Genomic DNA, 19447 nt, shown 5'->3' on the forward strand with positions numbered 1-19447 from the left:
CCCACTAGTCATGGTCGCCTGGGGGACGAGGGAGGGAGCCCATCTCCCATAGTTATGAATGACATCATAATGTGAGTCAGAAAGGGTAAGTCAACGCCCACTAGTCATGGTCGCCTGGGGGACGAGGGAGGGAGCCCATCTCCCATAGTTATGAATGACACCATAATGTGAGTCAGAAAGGGTAAGTCAACGCCCACTAGTTATGGTCGCCTGGGGGACAAGGGAGGGAGCCCATCTCCCATAGTTATGAATGACATCATAATGTGAGTCAGAAAGGGTAAGTCACCGCCCACTAGTCATGGTCGCCTGGGGGACGAGGGAGGGAGCCCATCTCCCATAGTTATGAATGACATCATAATGTGAGTCAGAAAGGGTAAGTCACCGCCCACTAGTCATGGTGGTTTGGGGGATGAGGGAGGGAGCCCATCTCCCATAGTTATGAATGACATCATAATGTGAGTCAGAAAGGGTAAGTCAACGCCCACTAATCATGGTCGCCTGGGGGACGAGGGAGGGAGCCCATCTCCCATAGTTATGAATGACATCATAATGTGAGTCAGAAAGGGTAAGTCAACGCCCACTAGTCATGGTCGCCTGGGGGACGAGGGAGGGAGCCCATCTCCCATAGTTATGAATGACATCATAATGTGAGTCAGAAAGGTTTAGTCACCGCCCACTAGTCATGGTCGCCTGGGGGACGAGGGAGGGAGCCCATCTCCCATAGTTATGAATGACATCATAATGTGAGTCAGAAAGGTTTAGTCACCGCCCACTAGTCATGGTCGCCTGGGGGACGAGGGAGGGAGCCCATCTCCCATAGTTATGAATGACATCATAATGTGAGTCAGAAAGGTTTAGTCACCGCCCACTAGTCATGGTCGCCTGGGGGACGAGGGAGGGAGCCCATCTCCCATAGTTATGAATGACATCATAATGTGAGTGAGAAAGGGTAAGTCAACGCCCACTAGTCATGGTCGCCTGGGGGATGAGGGAGGGAGCCCATCTCCCATAGTTATGAATGACACCATAATGTGAGTCAGAAAGGTGGGTAATTGTCCTTCTTTTACCAGTGGAACTCTTACATCAAAACTCATCTTCCTGGTTTAGTCACCGCCCACTAGTCATGGTCGCCTGGGGGACGAGGGAGGGAGCCCATCTCCCATAGTTATGAATGACATCATAATGTGAGTCAGAAAGGTTTAGTCACCGCCCACTAGTCATGGTCGCCTGGGGACGAGGGAGGGAGCCCATCTCCCATAGTTATGAATGACATCATAATGTGAGTCAGAAAGGTTTAGTCACCGCCCACTAGTCATGGTCGCCTGGGGGACGAGGGAGGGAGCCCATCTCCCATAGTTATGAATGACATCATAATGTGAGTCAGAAAGGGTAAGTCAACGCCCACTAGTCATGGTCGCCTGGGGGATGAGGGAGGGAGCCCATCTCCCATAGTTATGAATGACACCATAATGTGAGTCAGAAAGGTGGGTAATTGTCCTTCTTTTAACAGTGGAACTCTTACATCAGAACTCATCTTCCTGGTTTAGTCACCGCCCACTAGTCATGGTCGCCTGGGGGACGAGGGAGGGAGCCCATCTCCCATAGTTATGAATGACATCATAATGTGAGTCAGAAAGGTTTAGTCACCGCCCACTAGTCATGGTCGCCTGGGGGACGAGGGAGGGAGCCCATCTCCCATAGTTATGAATGACATCATAATGTGAGTCAGAAAGGGTAAGTCAACGCCCACTAGTCATGGTCGCCTGGGGGATGAGGGAGGGAGCCCATCTCCCATAGTTATGAATGACACCATAATGTGAGTCAGAAAGGTGGGTAATTGTCCTTCTTTTACCAGTGGAACTCTTACATCAGAACTCATCTTCCTGGTTTAGTCACCGCCCACTAGTCATGGTCGCCTGGGGGACGAGGGAGGGAGCCCATCTCCCATAGTTATGAATGACATCATAATGTGAGTCAGAAAGGTTTAGTCACCGCCCACTAGTCATGGTCGCCTGGGGGACGAGGGAGGGAGCCCATCTCCCATAGTTATGAATGACATCATAATGTGAGTCAGAAAGGGTAAGTCAACGCCCACTAGTCATGGTCGCCTGGGGGATGAGGGAGGAGCCCATCTCCCATAGTTATGAATGACACCATAATGTGAGTCAGAAAGGTGGGTAATTGTCCTTCTTTTACCAGTGGAACTCTTACATCAGAACTCATCTTCCTGGTTTAGTCACCGCCCACTAGTCATGGTCGCCTGGGGGACGAGGGAGGGAGCCCATCTCCCATAGTTATGAATGACATCATAATGTGAGTCAGAAAGGGTAAGTCAACGCCCACTAGTCGTGGTCGCCTGGGGGACGAGGGAGGGAGCCCATCTCCCATAGTTATGAATGACATCATAATGTGAGTCAGAAAGGTTTAGTCACCGCCCACTAGTCATGGTCGCCTGGGGGACAAGGGAGGGAGCCCATCTCCCATAGTTATGAATGACATCATAATGTGAGTCAGAAAGGTTTAGTCACCGCCCACTAGTCATGGTCGCCTGGGGGACGAGGGAGGGAGCCCATCTCCCATAGTTATGAATGACACTATAATGTGAGTCAGAAAGGTTTAGTCACCGCCCACTAGTCATGGTCGCCTGGGGGACGAGGGAGGGAGCCCATCTCCCATAGTTATGAATGACACCATAATGTGAGTCAGAAAGGGTAAGTCAACGCCCACTAGTCGTGGTCGCCTGGGGGACGAGGGAGGGAGCCCATCTCCCATAGTTATGAATGACATCATAATGTGAGTCAGAAAGGTTTAGTCACCGCCCACTAGTCATGGTCGCCTGGGGGACGAGGGAGGGAGCCCATCTCCCATAGTTATGAATGACATCATAATGTGAGTCAGAAAGGTTTAGTCACCGCCCACTAGTCATGGTCGCCTGGGGGACGAGGGAGGGAAGATGCTTCCTACAAGTTCTGCTGAGCAAGGCCACAGGCTGTGCTGTGACTAGGACTCCCTTCTCACAGAATGCCCATTCCAAAAGGTTCAACATTTCACAGCCCTGCCTTCTCCTCGGGGATAGATAGATACATTCTCATTTAGCCTTCATTCATTGCTTAAAATATATGTACATGACCCTTTACAACAACAGAAGCCATCTGAGGGTAAGCATTAGATATCTGTGACATTCTGCTAACTTGGAGGAAAGATGTGTGAGAGATGAAGGGTTGCAGAAAGTAAAAAGCAGGGGACAGAAAGCAGAAAGCAGAAAGCAGGGGCCAGAAAGCAGAAAGCAGGGGGCAGAAAGCAGGGGGCAGAAAGCAGAAAGCAGAAAGCAGGGGGCAGAAAGTAGAAAGCAGGGGGCAGAAAGCAGAAAGCAGAAAGCAGGGGGCAGAAAGCAGGGGGCAGAAAGCAGGGGACAGAAAGCAAAAAGCAGAAAGCAGGGGGCAGAAAGCAGAAAGCAGAAAGCAGAAAGCAGAAAGCAGGGGACAGAAAGCAAAAAGCAGAAAGCAGGGGGCAGAAAGCAGAAAGCAGGGGGCAGAAAGTAGAAAGCAGGGGGCAGAAAGCAGAAAGCAGAAAGCAGGGGGCAGAAAGCAGAAAGCAGGGGGCAGAAAGCAGAAAGCAGAAAGCAGAAAGCAGAAAGCAGGGGACAGAAAGCAAAAAGCAGAAAGCAGGGGGCAGAAAGCAGGGGGCAGAAAGCAGGGGGCAGAAAGTAGAAAGCAGGGGGCAGAAAGCAGGAGGCAGAAAGCAGGGGCCAGAAAGCAGAAAGCAGGGGGCAGAAAGCAGAAAGCAGGGGGCAGAAAGCATAAAGCAGGGGCAGAAAGCAGGGGGCAGAAAGCAGGGGCCAGAAAGCATAAAGCAGGGGCAGAAAGCAGAAAGCAGGGGGCAAAAAGCAGGGGCCAGAAAGCAGAAAGCAGGGGGCAGAAAGCAGAAAGCTGGGGGCAGAAAGCGGAAAGCAGGGGGTAGAAAGCAGAAAGCAGGGGGCAGAAAGCGGAAAGCAGGGGGCATTAAGCAGAATGCAGGGGGCAGGAAGCAGGGGGTAGAAACCAGAAAGCAGGGGGCAGAAAGAAGAAAGCAGAAAGCAGGGGGTAGAAAGCAGAATGCAGGGGGCAGAAAGCAGAATGCAGGGGCAGAAAGCAGGGGGCAGAAAGCATAAAGCACTGGGCAGAAAGCAGGGAGTAGAAAGCAGAATGCAGGGGGCAGAAAGCAGATTGCAGGGGTTATAAAGCAGGGGGCAGAAAGCAGAAAACATGGGGCAGAAAGCAGAAAGCAGAAAGCAGGGGGTAGAAAGCAGAATGCAGGGGGCAGAAAGCATAAAGCAGGGGGCAGAAAGCAGGGGGCAGAAAGCAGGGGGCAGGGGGCAGAAAGCAGGGGGCAGAAAGCAGAATGCAGGGGGCAGAAAGCAGAAAGCAGGGGGCAGAAAGCAGAATGCAGGGGGCAGAAAGCATAAAGCAGGGGGCAGAAAGCAGAAAGCAGGGGGCAGAAAGCAGGGGGCAGGGGGCAGAAAGCAGAAAGCAGTGGGCAGAAAGCAGAAAGCAGAAAGCAGGGGGCAGAAAGCAGGGGGCAGGGGGCAGGGGGCAGAAAGCAGGGGGCAGGGGGCAGAAAGCAGGGGGCAGAAAGCAGAAAGCAGTGGGCAGAAAGCAGAAAGCAGAAAGCAGTGGGCAGAAAGCAGAAAGCAGAAAGCAGGGGGCAGAAAGCAGAAAGCAGAAAGCAGGGGGCAGAAAGCAGGGGGCAGGGGGCAGGGGGCAGGGGGCAGAAAGCAGGGGGCAGGGGGCAGAAAGCAGGGGGCAGAAAGCAGAAAGCAGTGGGCAGGGGGCAGAAAGCAGGGGGCAGGGGGCAGGGGGCAGAAAGCAGAAAGCAGAAAGCAGAAAGTAGAAAGCAGGGGGCAGAAAGCAGAAAGCAGAAACAGGGGGCAGAAATGAGAAAGCAGAAAGCGGAAAGCAGAAAGCAAAAAGCAGGGGGCAGAAAGCAGAAAGCAGGGGGCAGAAAGCAGAAAGTAGGGGGCAGAAAGCAGAATCAGGGGGCAGAAAGCAGAAAGCAGGGGGCAGAAAGCAGAAAGCAGAAAGCAGGGGGCAGAAAGCAGAAACTAGAAAGTAGGGGGCAGAAAGCAGAAGCAGGGGGCAGAAAGCAGGGGGCAGAATGCAGGGGGCAGAATGCAGGGGGCAGAATGCAGGGGGCAGAAAGCAGAAACTAGAAAGTAGGGGGCAGAAAGCAGAAGCAGGGGGCAGAAAGCAGGGGGCAGAATGCAGGGGGCAGAATGCAGGGGGCAGAATGCAGGGGGCAGAAAGCAGGGGGCAGAAAGCAGAAAGCAGGGGGCAGAAAGCAGAAAGCAGGGGGCAGAAAGCAGGGGGCAGAAAGCAGGGGGCAGAATGCAGGGGGCAGAAAGCAGAAAGCAGGGGGCAGAAAGCAGGGGGCAGAAAGCAGGGGGCAGAAAGCAGGGGGCAGAAAGCAGGGGACAGAAAGCAGGGGACAGAAAGCAGAAAGTTGGTGGCAGAAAGCAGGGGGAAGAAAGCAGGGGGCAGAAAGCAGAAAGCAGGGGGCAGAAAGCAGGGGGCAGAAAGCAGAAACTAGAAAGTAGGGGGCAGAAAGCAGAAGCAGGGGGCAGAAAGCAGGGGGCAGAATGCAGGGGGCAGAATGCAGGGGGCAGAATGCAGGGGGCAGAAAGCAGGGGGCAGAAAGCAGAAAGCAGGGGGCAGAAAGCAGAAAGCAGGGGGCAGAAAGCAGAAAGCAGGGGGCAGAAAGCAGGGGGCAGAAAGCAGGGGGCAGAATGCAGGGGGCAGAAAGCAGAAAGCAGGGGGCAGAAAGCAGGGGGCAGAAAGCAGGGGGCAGAAAGCAGGGGACAGAAAGCAGGGGACAGAAAGCAGAAAGTTGGTGGCAGAAAGCAGGGGGAAGAAAGCAGGGGGCAGAAAGCAGAAAGCAGGGGGCAGAAAGCAGAAAGCAGAATGCAGGGGGCAGAAAGCAGAAAGCAGGGGGCAGAAAGCAGGGGGCAGAAAGCAGGGGGCAGAAAGCAGGGGGCAGAAAGCAGGGGACAGAAAGCAGGGGACAGAAAGCAGAAAGTTGGGGGCAGAAAGCAGGGGGAAGAAAGCAGGGGGCAGAAAGCAGAAAGCAGGGGGCAGAAAGCAGAAAGCAGAATGCAGGGGGCAGAAAGCAGAAAGCAGGGGGCAGAAAGCAGGGGGCAGAAAGCAGGGGGCAGAAAGCAGGGGTCAGAAAGCAGGGGACAGAAAGCAGGGGACAGAAAGCAGAAAGTTGGGGGCAGAAAGCAGGGGGAAGAAAGCAGGGGGCAGAAAGCAGAAAGCAGGGGGCAGAAAGCAGGGGGCAGAATGCAGGGGGCAGAAAGCAGAAAGCAGGGGGCAGAAAGCAGGGGGCAGAAAGCAGAAAGCAGGGGGCAGAAAGCAGAATGCAGGGGGCAGAAAGCAGAGCAGCCAGGTGGGGGTTAGGAGAACAAATCCGGCAAGTCAACATTAACAGACAGAACATATTATACTTACTTTCTGCTCAGGTAATAGATAGTTCTCAGCAATCAACATCGGCATGACCTCACTTCACACAGTTGGTTGTTGTTGTTCTTTTTGCTTTCCAGGGGATAGTAGGAAAACGGCAGACACACCACAGGTGAACCAGCTTATTGATCATGATGTCCCTTGCCAGGTCAGTATACCCTGTTTGATGGTAAACGTATGTGCGTACACACACATGCACTGAGGTGGAAAGAGACATTTCGTAGCACTGTAATTAAGACATGCCAAAATGTTTCATTTGATCAAGGAAACACAGTGGTAGGAAGGAAAGATTATCTTCAAAAGTATTGCTTCTGTCCTCCTCCTTCTCCCCCCCCCCCTCCTCCTCTTCTTCCTCCTCCTCCTCCTCCTCAGACAACTAATACTTCTTATCAAGCATCCCGTATTTAATCAGCGGAAACTAAATGCTTTACAAACAGTCTCAGGAAATGTTTAATGAGTCCCTAATTATCCATGGTGATCACTTCTGAAACGCATGGAGCAAAGTAACGAAGCCAGCCAACCACCCTCTTCTCCAGATCTGTCATGTTCAAAGTCCAGTGGTGAATAGCTCATCACTTTGCTCTTAACCTCTGGCTCCTCCATTCTATGCATGAACATTATACTCTTAATCCACACGTGACACCGAAGCCTTGGACCGTCAAACAGAGACGAGGATGTGTTTATATGTGTGTGTGTGCGCGTGTTTGTGTGTCACAGGGGACTTTCTCTCCGCCAAAAAATGAACATAATTTATTTTATCCTTGCCGATGCTGACCAATGGTCTCATTATCAGATCGCACTTGAATAAAAACCAGAGACTTTCAGGTACATCCTGACACCAGATGTAAGGGAGAGAGAGGAGGAGAGGAGAAGGATGGAGAGGAGGAGGAGGAGAAGAAGGAGGGGAGGAGGAGGAGGAGGGAGAAGAGGAGAAGGAGGAGAGGAGAAGGAGGGGAGGAGGAGGATGGAGAGGAGGAGGAGGAGAAGAAGGAGGGGAGGAGGGAGGGAGGAGGGAGAAGAGGAGAAGGAGGAGAGGAGAAGGAGGGGAGGAGGAGGATGGAGAGGAGGAGGAGGAGAAGAAGGAGGGGAGGAGGAGGAGGGAGAAGAGGAGAAGGAGGAGAGGAGAAGGAGGGGAGGAGGAGGAGGATGAGAGGAGAAGGAGGGGAGGAGGAGGAGGGAGAAGAGGAGAAGGAGGGAGTGGAGGAGAGGAGAAGGAGGAGAGGAGAAGGAGGAGAGGAGGAGGGAGAGGAGGAGGAGGAGAGGAGAAGGAGGAGAGGAGGAGGGAGGGAGGGGGGGGGAGGAGAAAGGGGAGGGGAGGAGGGAGGGGAGGGTAGAGGAGAGGAGAGGAGAGGAGGGAGTGGAGGAGAGGAGAGGAGAAGGAGGGGGAGGAAGAGGGGAGGAGGAGGAGAGGAGAGGAGAAGGAGGGAGTGGAGGAGGAGGAGAAGAAGGAGGGGAGGAGGAGGAGGGAGAAGAGGAGAGGGAGGAGAGGAGAAGGAGAAGGAGGGGAGGAGGAGGAGGGGGAAGAGGAGAAGGAGGGAGTGGAGGAGAGGAGAAGGAGGAGAGGAGAAGGAGGAGAGGAGGAGGGAGAGGAGGAGGAGAGGAGAAGGAGGAGAAAGGGGAGGGAAGGAGGAGGAGGGAGTAGAGGAGAGGAGAGGAGAGGAGGGAGTGGAGGAGAGGAGAGGAGAAGGAGGGGGAGGAAGAGGGGAGGAGGAGGAGAGGAGAAGGAGGGAGTGGAGGAGGAGGAGAAGAAGGAGGGGGAGGAGGAGGGAGAAGAGGAGAAGGAGGAGAGGAGAAGGAGGGGAGGAGGAGGAGGGAGAGAGGAGAAGGAGGGAGTGGAGGAGAGGAGAAGGAGGAGAGGAGAAGGAGGAGAGGAGGAGGGAGAGGAGGAGGAGAGGAGAAGGAGGAGAGGAGGAGGGAGAGGAGGAGGAGGAGAAAGGGGAGGGGAGGAGGAGGAGGGAGTAGAGGAGAGGAGAGGAGGAGGAGAGGAGAAGGAGGGGAGGAGGAGGAGGGAGAAGAGGAGAAGGAGGGAGTGGAGGAGCGGAGAAGGAGGAGAGGAGAAGGAGGAGAGGAGGAGGGAGAGGAGGAGGAGAAGGAGGAGAGGAGGAGGGAGAGGAGGAGGAGGAGAAAGGGGAGGGGAGGAGGAGGAGGGAGTGGAGGAGAGGAGAGGAGGGAGTGGAGGAGAGGAGAGGAGAAGGAGGGGGAGGAAGAGGGGAGGAGGAGGAGAGGAGGAGGAGGGAGAAGAGGAGAGGAGAAGGAGGGAGTGGAGGAAAGCACCTACCACCTACCACCTAACAGCCCAGCTCATGTAGCCTACCACCTAACACAAGTTGTTGTAGGCAGAATTGATTTGAATTGTAGACTGTGAGGAACACATTGGCAGTTTCACCCCACAGTGAATACTATGACCATCTGACCTAAACATTGATTTACATTCCTCTCCTTAACAGCTCAATGTACCATCCGAACAAGCTTACGACCCCACCGAGCTTCAGGCCCCATGTATGTTCACCATTACCCCCACAACCTGTTTAATAAAGACCAGGCTGTAAAAGGAAATAGCTTAATTTAAATGTGACCATAAGAAGCAATGTTGACGGAACACTCGGGCTTAAATCATACACAGTGTCGGTTTCTCTGGACTGAATGAATTAGGAGGGAGATCACAGTTAGCCATGAAGCAAATCATACCACACAATCTGGCCAGGCTTGATGTTGCTTTAACCCCCTGTCTGTCTGTCTCTGTAGCATCCTGTCTGTCTGTCTGTCTGTCTGTCTGTCTGTCTGTCTGTCTGTCTGTCTGTCTGTCTGTGTAGCCTCCTGTCTGTCTGTCTGTCTGTCTGTCTGTCTGTCTGTCTGTCTGTCTGTCTCTCTGTCTGTCTGTCTGTCTGTGTAGCCTCCTGCCTGTCTGTCTATGTAGGCTTCTGTCTGCCTGTCTCTCTGGAAGGCTCAATGGATAGAGCGTGGTGCTTGCAAGCCAGGGTTGTGGGTTCGATTCCCACAGGGGGACAAGTATGAAAATATACTCACTCACTCACTACTGTAAGTATCTCTGGGTAAGATTATCTGCTAAAATGTCTTGACTTGTCAAACGTAAGGCTTCCCTCCTAGCCTAGTGCATCTGTGTCAGTGGAGTCCCAAATGGCACCGTATGCACTGCAGTGCACTACTACCTTTGAACAGGGTCCACAGGGTGCACTGTGAAGGGAATGGGATGCCGCTTGGGTCACAGGTTCTGTCTCTTTGTGTTGGCTTTGATTTCTCAAGAGTTGGATGGTTCTCTGTTGTGTGCTACCCACTGCTTTCATCTGCCATCACGCAGAGCCATCGCCAGAGGCTAGAGCTTCTCAATGCCTCCCTCATGTAAAGGGGACAATACCTTCACGATGCATAGTGATGATGAGGAGGAGGAAGAGGACGCTGTCTGTCTCTAATGAGTCCAATCCCGGGACAGTATAGTTGGCAATAAAGTGATGCACTGTCCTACATCACGCACACACACACCCCAGAAGAGAGCATTTTATCAGAAGGGGTTTTATCAGCAGTCACTGTTGACGCTACTATTACAGTGCTGATGATAGGCAATCTCAAATCAATTAGCGTGTAATGGCTAATGGGAGAGGGTGGTTGAGTATTGATATGTGTGTAGCAGGTATGTCAGGGTGTATTGACAGGCGGGGGAGATGGACAGCATAGTGTTGCTCCATCAGAGAGGGAAGAAGAGGGAGGGGGCCATGATAGAGAGATGGCCTAAGGCTCAGGATTACATTATCAGACCAGCTTGCAAGCCACACTGGTAATCAGTGGGGAGTCAGCTCTCTCTCTCTCTCTCTCTGTCTCTGTCTCTCTCTGTCTCTCTCTGTCTCCCTCTCTCTCTCTCTCTCTCTCTCTCTCTCTCTCTCTCTGTCTGTCTCTGTCTCCCTCTCTCTCTCTCTCTCTCTCTCTCTCTGTCTCTGTCTCTCTCTGTCTCTCTCTGTCTCCCTCTCTCTCTCTCTCTCTCTGTCTCTGTCTCTCTCTGTCTCTCTCTGTCTCCCTCTCTCTCTCTCTCTCTCTCTCTCTCTCTCTCTCTCTCTCTCTCTCTCTCTCTCTCTCTCTCTCTCTGTGTATACAGATGAGCAAAGGGTATCCTACTGGAAATGTGCTACCCTAGAAACCACACCGACCAGTAAGCACAATTTGACCCTATTTGATTATTAACACTACAGTCCTAGAATAGTACACTGTCATTTTTCCGCCACCGCTGGCTGGTCAACCTGGTAATCTTGCTGTTCACATACCATCTCAGCAAAGTCTGTCTCTCTAACTACTTAGCAGCAGAGATGAGATGAGTAAAGACCTAATTATGATGCACTTTAAACCTGCAGAGTCTGATAGTTAAGTGGCAGCAACAGGCAGGACCTCTCTTTGTCAACAGCAGCTAGTTTGTGACAGTCTCAATCAGGCTGATTGATTAGGTCCCAGGGTGCTCCTGAACTGTGATTGGCATGTTAACGACAGGGAGAAAGCAGAGTAGTCCAGTGAATATCTCTCAGCAATAGTGACAGTCAGCTGACCACCTCAAGTGTTGCCGTCGGTTTCTAGGTTGTCTGGTGCGTTCTATCTCTCTTTGTTTACCCCTATTTAAAAGCTACATGAGACACAGTCACATCCATTATGGCTTATAGAGACATATCTGTTATGGTTCATCAGGACCTTCCCCTTAAATGTCCCTTATAGTTATAAAATCCTGCAGGGTTAAATTGAAATTGAAGAGCCCCGATGTTCCTGTCCAATAAATCAATTGGACTTTAAATTCACAACAACGAAGCAGACAGTCTTCTGGAGCACCGTACAGGAGGACATAACAGGGACAAACAATCTGTCGATTAGACTGCAAAATGATCCATCTTTCGGACAATACTTGGAGCCATGTACAAATCCATCTGTGTCGACCTTCCATAGGAAGGTAATAGCATTAGCCTTTTGAGTTGAGCCATTAGCCTGTGGGTTGTGTAAATCTTGCCTTGTAAACCATAAATCAAAGCCCAGCAGGATTGTCAGGTTGGGTGTAATTTTAGGACGCTGTGCTCTCCGTTCAACAGGGACCCTGCGTTTAACCCCCAGCGTCTAAGCATGACAACTGCATCTGCTATGTTTAGTTGATTTTTAATCTTTGGTCTTTTTTTTGTTCATCCTTGGACAACAGAGAAAAGAGTAAATGACTTCCTCCAGTCCGGGAACACAAACACCTCTCTCTCTCTCTCTCTCTCTCTCTCTCTCTCTCTCTCTCTCTCTCTCTCTCTCTCTCTCTCTCTCTCCCAATTTAAATGAACATTTAAGGGGCTTTATTGGCATCTCTCTCGCTCACTCTCTCTGTCTCGCTCGTGCGAATGCTAATGAAGGAAAGTAACGAAGGCCTAATTATCGTGTGTTTTCACACATCAAAACAGACAGCCACATGATGACTGTATAAGGCTTTTAGTAAAGGTCTGTGCTGTTTAAATTGACAGATGTATTGTGTCACTGGATTAATGGATTAATTGATATTTCACTGGTGAATATCGTCATAGTATCCAAGTCATTATTCATAAATTGCTGCTCCAGTATTTCCTTCCATATTCCTCCCTAGGTCAGGATTGTTTAATGGTTGTCATGGCTACAACACTCTGGGGTGCAAATCAAACCTATCTCACTGACATATCTTATCATCGCTTTGATGGTTTAAGGTGTAATGACTTATTATCACCGATGATTTCAATACAACTACCTCTGTTTGGTTGTGAACTGCGGTGATCCTCCGCGCAGCGTTTCAGTTGTAATCAGGGGATAAAAAAAAGAGCATATTATCTTCAGAGCCTTCTGAAATCTCTTTGATGTTGGCTAATTCAATATGAATGTAACCTGGGGCGTCTCTTGATGGATATGGAATCCTGACAAAAGCGTGTTCTGTAGAGCTACAGCACATGGTGGGCACACCCAGTAAACACCAATCCCGTACACAGTCTCTTCCTTGAACTAATTCGATATATACTTTGCAATATACTTAATATGCAGTATATGTGAGCACATTTTATGGCAGCTGAGTCACGATCCTACTATATTACGAGAGCACTCACGACCAGAGAACGCCATTGTAATTATTAAAATGAATCATTCCAGCCAGATGCGTCAGCTGCATGCTATGTAAATGATCCTATGGTCCGAGTCGCAGTGATAATCATCATATTATGAACAGACTAATTGAGATCGCAAAGGAAGACCGAGGGACATTTCTCTCTCTCCTTTTGCTATAGCTGCTATATCATTCCCTATATATATATATATATATATATATATATATATATATATATATATATATATATTATTGTTATTTTTATTTAACCTTTATTTAACAAGTCAAGTCAGTTATAGAACAAATCATTATTTACAATGACGGCCAACACCGGCCAAACCCGGACGACGCCGCCCGTTGGCGCACAATTGGATACATATCAATCCCTCTATCAATTCCTTTTCACACTCATTCAGTACATTCTGTATGTTTGGAAGATTAGCTACAGCTTTTTCCGGCACAGGACATAAACGCACAGCTAGAAACAGAGAGGAAGAGGAGGAAGAGGAGGAAGAGAAAAGGTGACACCCATAGGCTTTCGTCCCAAGTGGCAGCACACTACCTGTATATAGTGCACTACTTTTGACAAGAACCCAAGGGGCACTGTTCAAATGTTGTGCACTATACAGGGGAATAGGGTGTCATTTGTAACGCAGTGAAAGCCTAGAGCAGAATGACACACATATGACCACACCAGGTGTAGAGTTGTAATTAACCCTCCAACTCTCCACGGGGCCGCTTTTATCAGCTCAGATTACCCACAACCCAAAGCTCTTGGGGGGGGAGTGGTGAGATGTAGCCCAGGTCTACATGGGGGGATTGTACATTATGTACAACATTCGCTATATAACGTGAGATGCGGTGACCTAATGTTGACCCTCGACACGATTATAACCAAACAGTTTGTGTTTGTGTCAGATTGATATCTCAAAACAAGTTTGACAATGTCACTAATCAATGTGTCCTCTTACAGAGAGAGAGAGAGTGTGTGCTGTGCTGTGTGCTGTACTGTTCACACTGATGCTCTCTCTCCTCACAGTACCCATAATGCCCTGCCACCCTGCTAGCTTGTTAGAGGCTGTACTGTTCACACTGATGCTCTCTCTCCTCACAGTACCCATAATGCCCTGCCACCCTGCTAGCCTGTTAGAGGCTGTACTGTTCACACTGATACTCTCTCTCCTCACAGTACCCATAATGCCCTGCCACCCCGCTAGCTTGTTAGAGGCTGTACTGTTCACACTGATACTCTCTCTCCTCACAGTACCCATAATGCCCTGCCACCCCGCTAGCCTGTTAGAGGCTGTACTGTTCACACTGATACTCTCTCTCCTCACAGTACCCATAATGCCCTGCCACCCCGCTAGCCTGTTAGAGGCTGTACTGTTCACACTGATACTCTCTCCCTCACAGTACCCATAATGCCCTGCCACCCCGCTAGCCTGTTAGAGGCTGTACTGTTCACACTGATACTCTCTCTCCTCACAGTACCCATAATGCCCTGCCACCCCGCTAGCCTGTTAGAGGCTGTACTGTTCACACTGATGCTCTCTCTCCTCACAGTACCCATAATGCCCTGCCTGCGGCTAGCCTGTTAGAGGCTGTACTGTTCACACTGATGCTCTCTCTCCTCACAGTACCCATAATGCCCTGCCACCCTGCTAGCCTGTTAGAGGCTGTACTGTTCACACTGATACTCTCTCTCCTCAAAGTACCCATAATGCCCTGCCACCCCGCTAGCCTGTTAGAGGCTGTACTGTTCACACTGATACTCTCTCTCCTCACAGTACCCATAATGCCCTGCCACCCTGCTAGCCTGTTAGAGGCTGTACTGTTCACACTGATACTCTCTCTTCTCGCAGTACCCATAAAGCCCTGCCACCCTGCTAGCCTGTTAGAGGCTGTACTGTTCACACTGATGCTCTCTCTCCTCACAGTACCCATAATGCCCTGCCACCCTGCTAGCCTGTTAGAGGCTGTACTGTTCACACTGATACTCTCTCTCCTCACAGTACCCATAATGCCCTGCCACCCCGCTAGCCTGTTAGAGGCTGTACTGTTCACACTGATGCTCTCTCTCCTCACAGTACCCATAATGCCCTGCCACCCCGCTAGCCTGTTAGAGGCTGTACTGTTCACACTGATGCTCTCTCTCCTCACAGTACCCATAATGCCCTGCCACCCCGCTAGCCTGTTAGAGGCTGTACTGTTCACACTGATGCTCTCTCTCCTGACAGTACCCATAATGCCCTGCCTGCGGCCAGCCTGTTAGAGGCTGTACTGTTCACACTGATGCTCTCTCTCCTCACAGTACCCATAATGCCCTGCCTGCAGCTAGCCTGTTAGAGGCTGTACTGCACACACTGATGCTCTCTCTCCTCACAGTACCCACAATGCCCTGCCTGCAGCTAGCCTGTTAGAGGTAGTACTGCACAGAGTGCCATATAGGAACCCTGAGACTCGTGAAAGTTGTTCAGAGCAGAATCACACAGTTATCCTTGACTGATGGTTAAATACACAGTTGTTTTTCACATTCATTAAAACCCTGCGTGGACCATTCTGGAGTGGTCGTGATAAGATACGACAAAATGATCACATGACAAACACAATAAGACCATTTCATGAATATTCATGCGAGTGGCGGTAACGTAGATGACTGACAGTCACCAGCCTGAGCACTGAGCTGATTGAAAGCTCCAAGACAACGGTACGAACCAACCAGTCTGGTGTATAGGAGATATATCGTGCGCCATATGCTGCAACATGTAACAGGAAACAGTGCTGTTTCAGAGATACTATCTCAATACATGTTTATGATTTAAAATTTGAACGAGTAATATAGGTGTGAATATTCAGTGAGAATGTTAATTTACGGAAATGATGCGATGAGCCAAGAGGCAGGAAGGTACACAAACACCTGTTAGTTTTTGTTATACAGCCACATACTGGAGAGATTTGAATGCTGAATTAGTGAATATTTGACATATGAGAGACATACAGTGACCGCAGCCTGTCTGAAATAGATTAATTAAATGAACACAAATTGTCCCCGGTACCCTTGTCAAATAAGGAAACAATCAGATATGAAGTATTTGTCTTCCACTGACAGATTCTTTCTAAGACTAGGAAATTAGGACGTGGCAGGAACATCAGGACTGGCAATAAAGTGATACACTGCCCTACATTCTGGAACTAATTTAGGAATAGAAAAACATGTTTCTTTCTCTCTCACTGCCAAAGAGAAGTTAGGAAACGTCTATATTAAATGTTTAGAAAGCTTTTTATGGATAGTCAATATGGATAGCCCTGCCGGCAGCAGGGTAGCCTAGTGGTTAGAGCTTTGGGCTAATAATCACAAGGTTGCAAGTTCAAATCCCCAAGCTGACAAGGTATAAATCTGTCATTCTGACCCTGAACAGGCAGTTAACCCACTGTTCCTAGGCCGTCATTGAAAATAAGACTTTGTTCCTAACTGACTTGCCTAGTAAAATAAAAAAGTCTATTTATAGAGTTTGTTTCATCCTTTTCCATGGATTATTCCACATTCCCCAGATTTATCCTTCCAGACAATATGATGAACAGTAGACGATACGCGATGTCATCAACTTCCTGAAATGTTCAATCCCCTACTTAGTCGCGTGCGGCCATGTTGGAAGTCAAACAGAATGGTGAGTGAAGCCAAAGTTAACACAGTCCAGAAAAAAAGATTCCTGTTTCCGAACAAATTTTTTCGAACAAACATTTATTTAGGGTAGGAGCAAAACAATGATAACAAAAACCCATGATTAAATACATTTATTTAGGGTAGGAGCAAAACAATGATAACAAAAACCCATGATTAAATACATTTATTTAGGGTAGGAGCAAAACAATGATAACAAAAACCCATGATTAAATACATTTATTTAGGGTAGGAGCAAAACAATGATAACAAAAACCCATGATTAAATACATTTATTTAGGGTAGGAGCAAAACAATGATAACAAAAACCCATGATTAAATACATTTATTTAGGGTAGGAGCAAAACAATGATAACAAAACCCCATGATTAAATACATTTATTTAGGGTAGGAGCAAAACAATGATAACAAAAACCCATGATTAAATACATTTATTTAGGGTAGGAGCAAAACAATGATAACAAAAACCCATGATTAAATACATTTATTTAGGGTAGGAGCAAAACAATGATAACAAAAACCCATGATTAAATACATTTATTTAGGGTAGAAGCAAAACAATGATAACAAAAACCCATGATTAAATACATTTATTTAGGGTAGGAGCAAAACAATGATAACAAAAACCCGTGATTAAATACATTTATTTAGGGTAGGAGCAAAACAATGATAACAAAAACCCATGATTAAATACATTTATTTAGGGTAGGAGCAAAACAATGATAACAAAAACCCATGATTAAATACATTTATTTAGGGTAGGAGCAAAACAATGATAACAAAAACCCATGATTAAATACATTTATTTAGGGTAGGAGCAAAACAATGATAACAAAAACCCATGATTAAATACATTTATTTAGGGTAGAAGCAAAACAATGATAACAAAAACCCATGATTAAATACATTTATTTAGGGTAGGAGGAAAACAATGATAACAAAAACCCATGATTAAATACATTTATTTAATGTAGGAGCAAAACAATGATAACAAAAACCCATGATTAAATACATTTATTTAGGGTAGGAGCAAAACAATGATAACAAAAACCCATGATTAAATACATTTATTTAGGTTAGGAGCAAAACAATGATAACAAAAACCCATGATTAAATACATTTATTTAGGGTAGGAGCAAAACAATGATAACAAAAACCCATGATTAAATACATTTATTTAGGGTAGGAGCAAAACAATGATAACAAAAACCCATGATTAAATACATTTATTTAGGGTAGGAGCAAAACAATGATAACAAAAACCCATGATTAAATACATTTATTTAGGGTAGGAGCAAAACAATGATAACAAAAACCCATTATTAAATACATTTATTTAGGGTAGGAGCAAAACAATGATAACAAAACCCCATGATTAAATACATTTATTTAGGGTAGGAGCAAAACAATGATAACAAAAACCCATGATTAAATACATTTATTTAGGGTAGGAGCAAAACAATGATAACAAAACCCCATGATTAAATACATTTATTTAGGGTAGGAGCAAAACAATGATAACAAAACCCCATGATTAAATACATTTATTTAGGGTAGGAGCAAAACAATGATAACAAAAACCCATGATTAAATACATTTATTTAGGGTAGGAGCAAAACAATGATAACAAAAACCCATGATTAAATACATTTATTTATGGTAGGAGCAAAACAATGATAACAAAACCCCATGATTAAATACATTTATTTAGGGTAGGAGCAAAACAATGATAACAAAAACCCATGATTAAATACATTTATTTAGGGTAGGAGCAAAACAATGATAACAAAAACCCATGATTAAATACATTTATTTAGGGTAGGAGCAAAACAATGATAACAAAAACCCATGATTAAATACATTTATTTAGGGTAGGAGCAAAACAATGATAACAAAAACCCATGATTAAATACATTTATTTAGGGTAGGAGCAAAACAATGATAACAAAAACCCATGATTAAATACATTTATTTAGGGTAGGAGCAAAACAATGATAACAAAAACCCATGATTAAATACATTTATTTAGGGTAGGAGCAAAACAATGATAACAAAAACCCATGATTAAATACATTTATTTAGGGTAGGAGCAAAACAATGATAACAAAAACCCATGATTAAATACATTTATTTAGGGTAGGAGCAAAACAATGATAACAAAAACCTATGATTAAATACATTTATTTAGGGTAGGAGCAAAACAATGATAACAAAAACCCATGATTAAATACATTTATTTAGGGTAGGAGCAAAACAATGATAACAAAAACCCATGATTAAATACATTTATTTAGGGTAGGAGCAAAACAATGATAACAAAAACCCATTATTAAATACATTTATTTAGGGTAGGAGCAAAACAATGATAACAAAAACCCATGATTAAATACATTTATTTAGGGTAGGAGCAAAACAATGATAACAAAAACCCATGATTAAATACATTTATTTAGGGTAGGAGCAAATCAATGATAACAAAAACCCATGATTAAATACATTTATTTAGGGTAGGAGCAAAACAACGATAACAAAAACCCATGATTAAATACATTTATTTAGGGTAGGAGCAAAACAACGATAACAAAAACCCATGATTAAATACATTTATTTAGGGTAGGAGCATAACAACGATAACAAAAAGCCATTATTAAATACATTTATTTAGGGTAGGAGCAAAACAACGATAACAAAAACCCATTATTAAATACATTTATTTAGGGTAGGAGCAAAACAACGATAACAAAAACCCATGATTAAATACATTTATTTAGGGTAGGAGCAAAACAATGATAACAAAAACCCATGATTAAATACATTTATTTAGGGTAGGAGCAAAACAATGATAACAAAAACATTTATTTAGGGTAGGAGCAAAACAATGATAACAAAAACCCATGATTAAATACATTTATTTAGGGTAGGAGCAAAACAATGATAACAAAAACCCATGATTAAATACATTTATTTAGGGTAGGAGCAAAACAATGATAACAAAAACCCATGATTAAATACATTTATTTAGGGTAGGAGAAAAACAATGATAACAAAAACCCATGATTAAATACATTTATTTAGGGTAGGAGCAAAACAATGATAACAAAAACCCATGATTAAATACATTTATTTAGGGTAGGAGCAAAACAATGATAACAAAAACCCATGATTAAATACATTTATTTAGGG

The sequence above is a fragment of the Oncorhynchus masou genome, chromosome 28 (genome assembly GCF_036934945.1).
Source record: "Oncorhynchus masou masou isolate Uvic2021 chromosome 28, UVic_Omas_1.1, whole genome shotgun sequence".
Taxonomy (NCBI): Eukaryota; Metazoa; Chordata; class Actinopteri; order Salmoniformes; family Salmonidae; genus Oncorhynchus; species Oncorhynchus masou.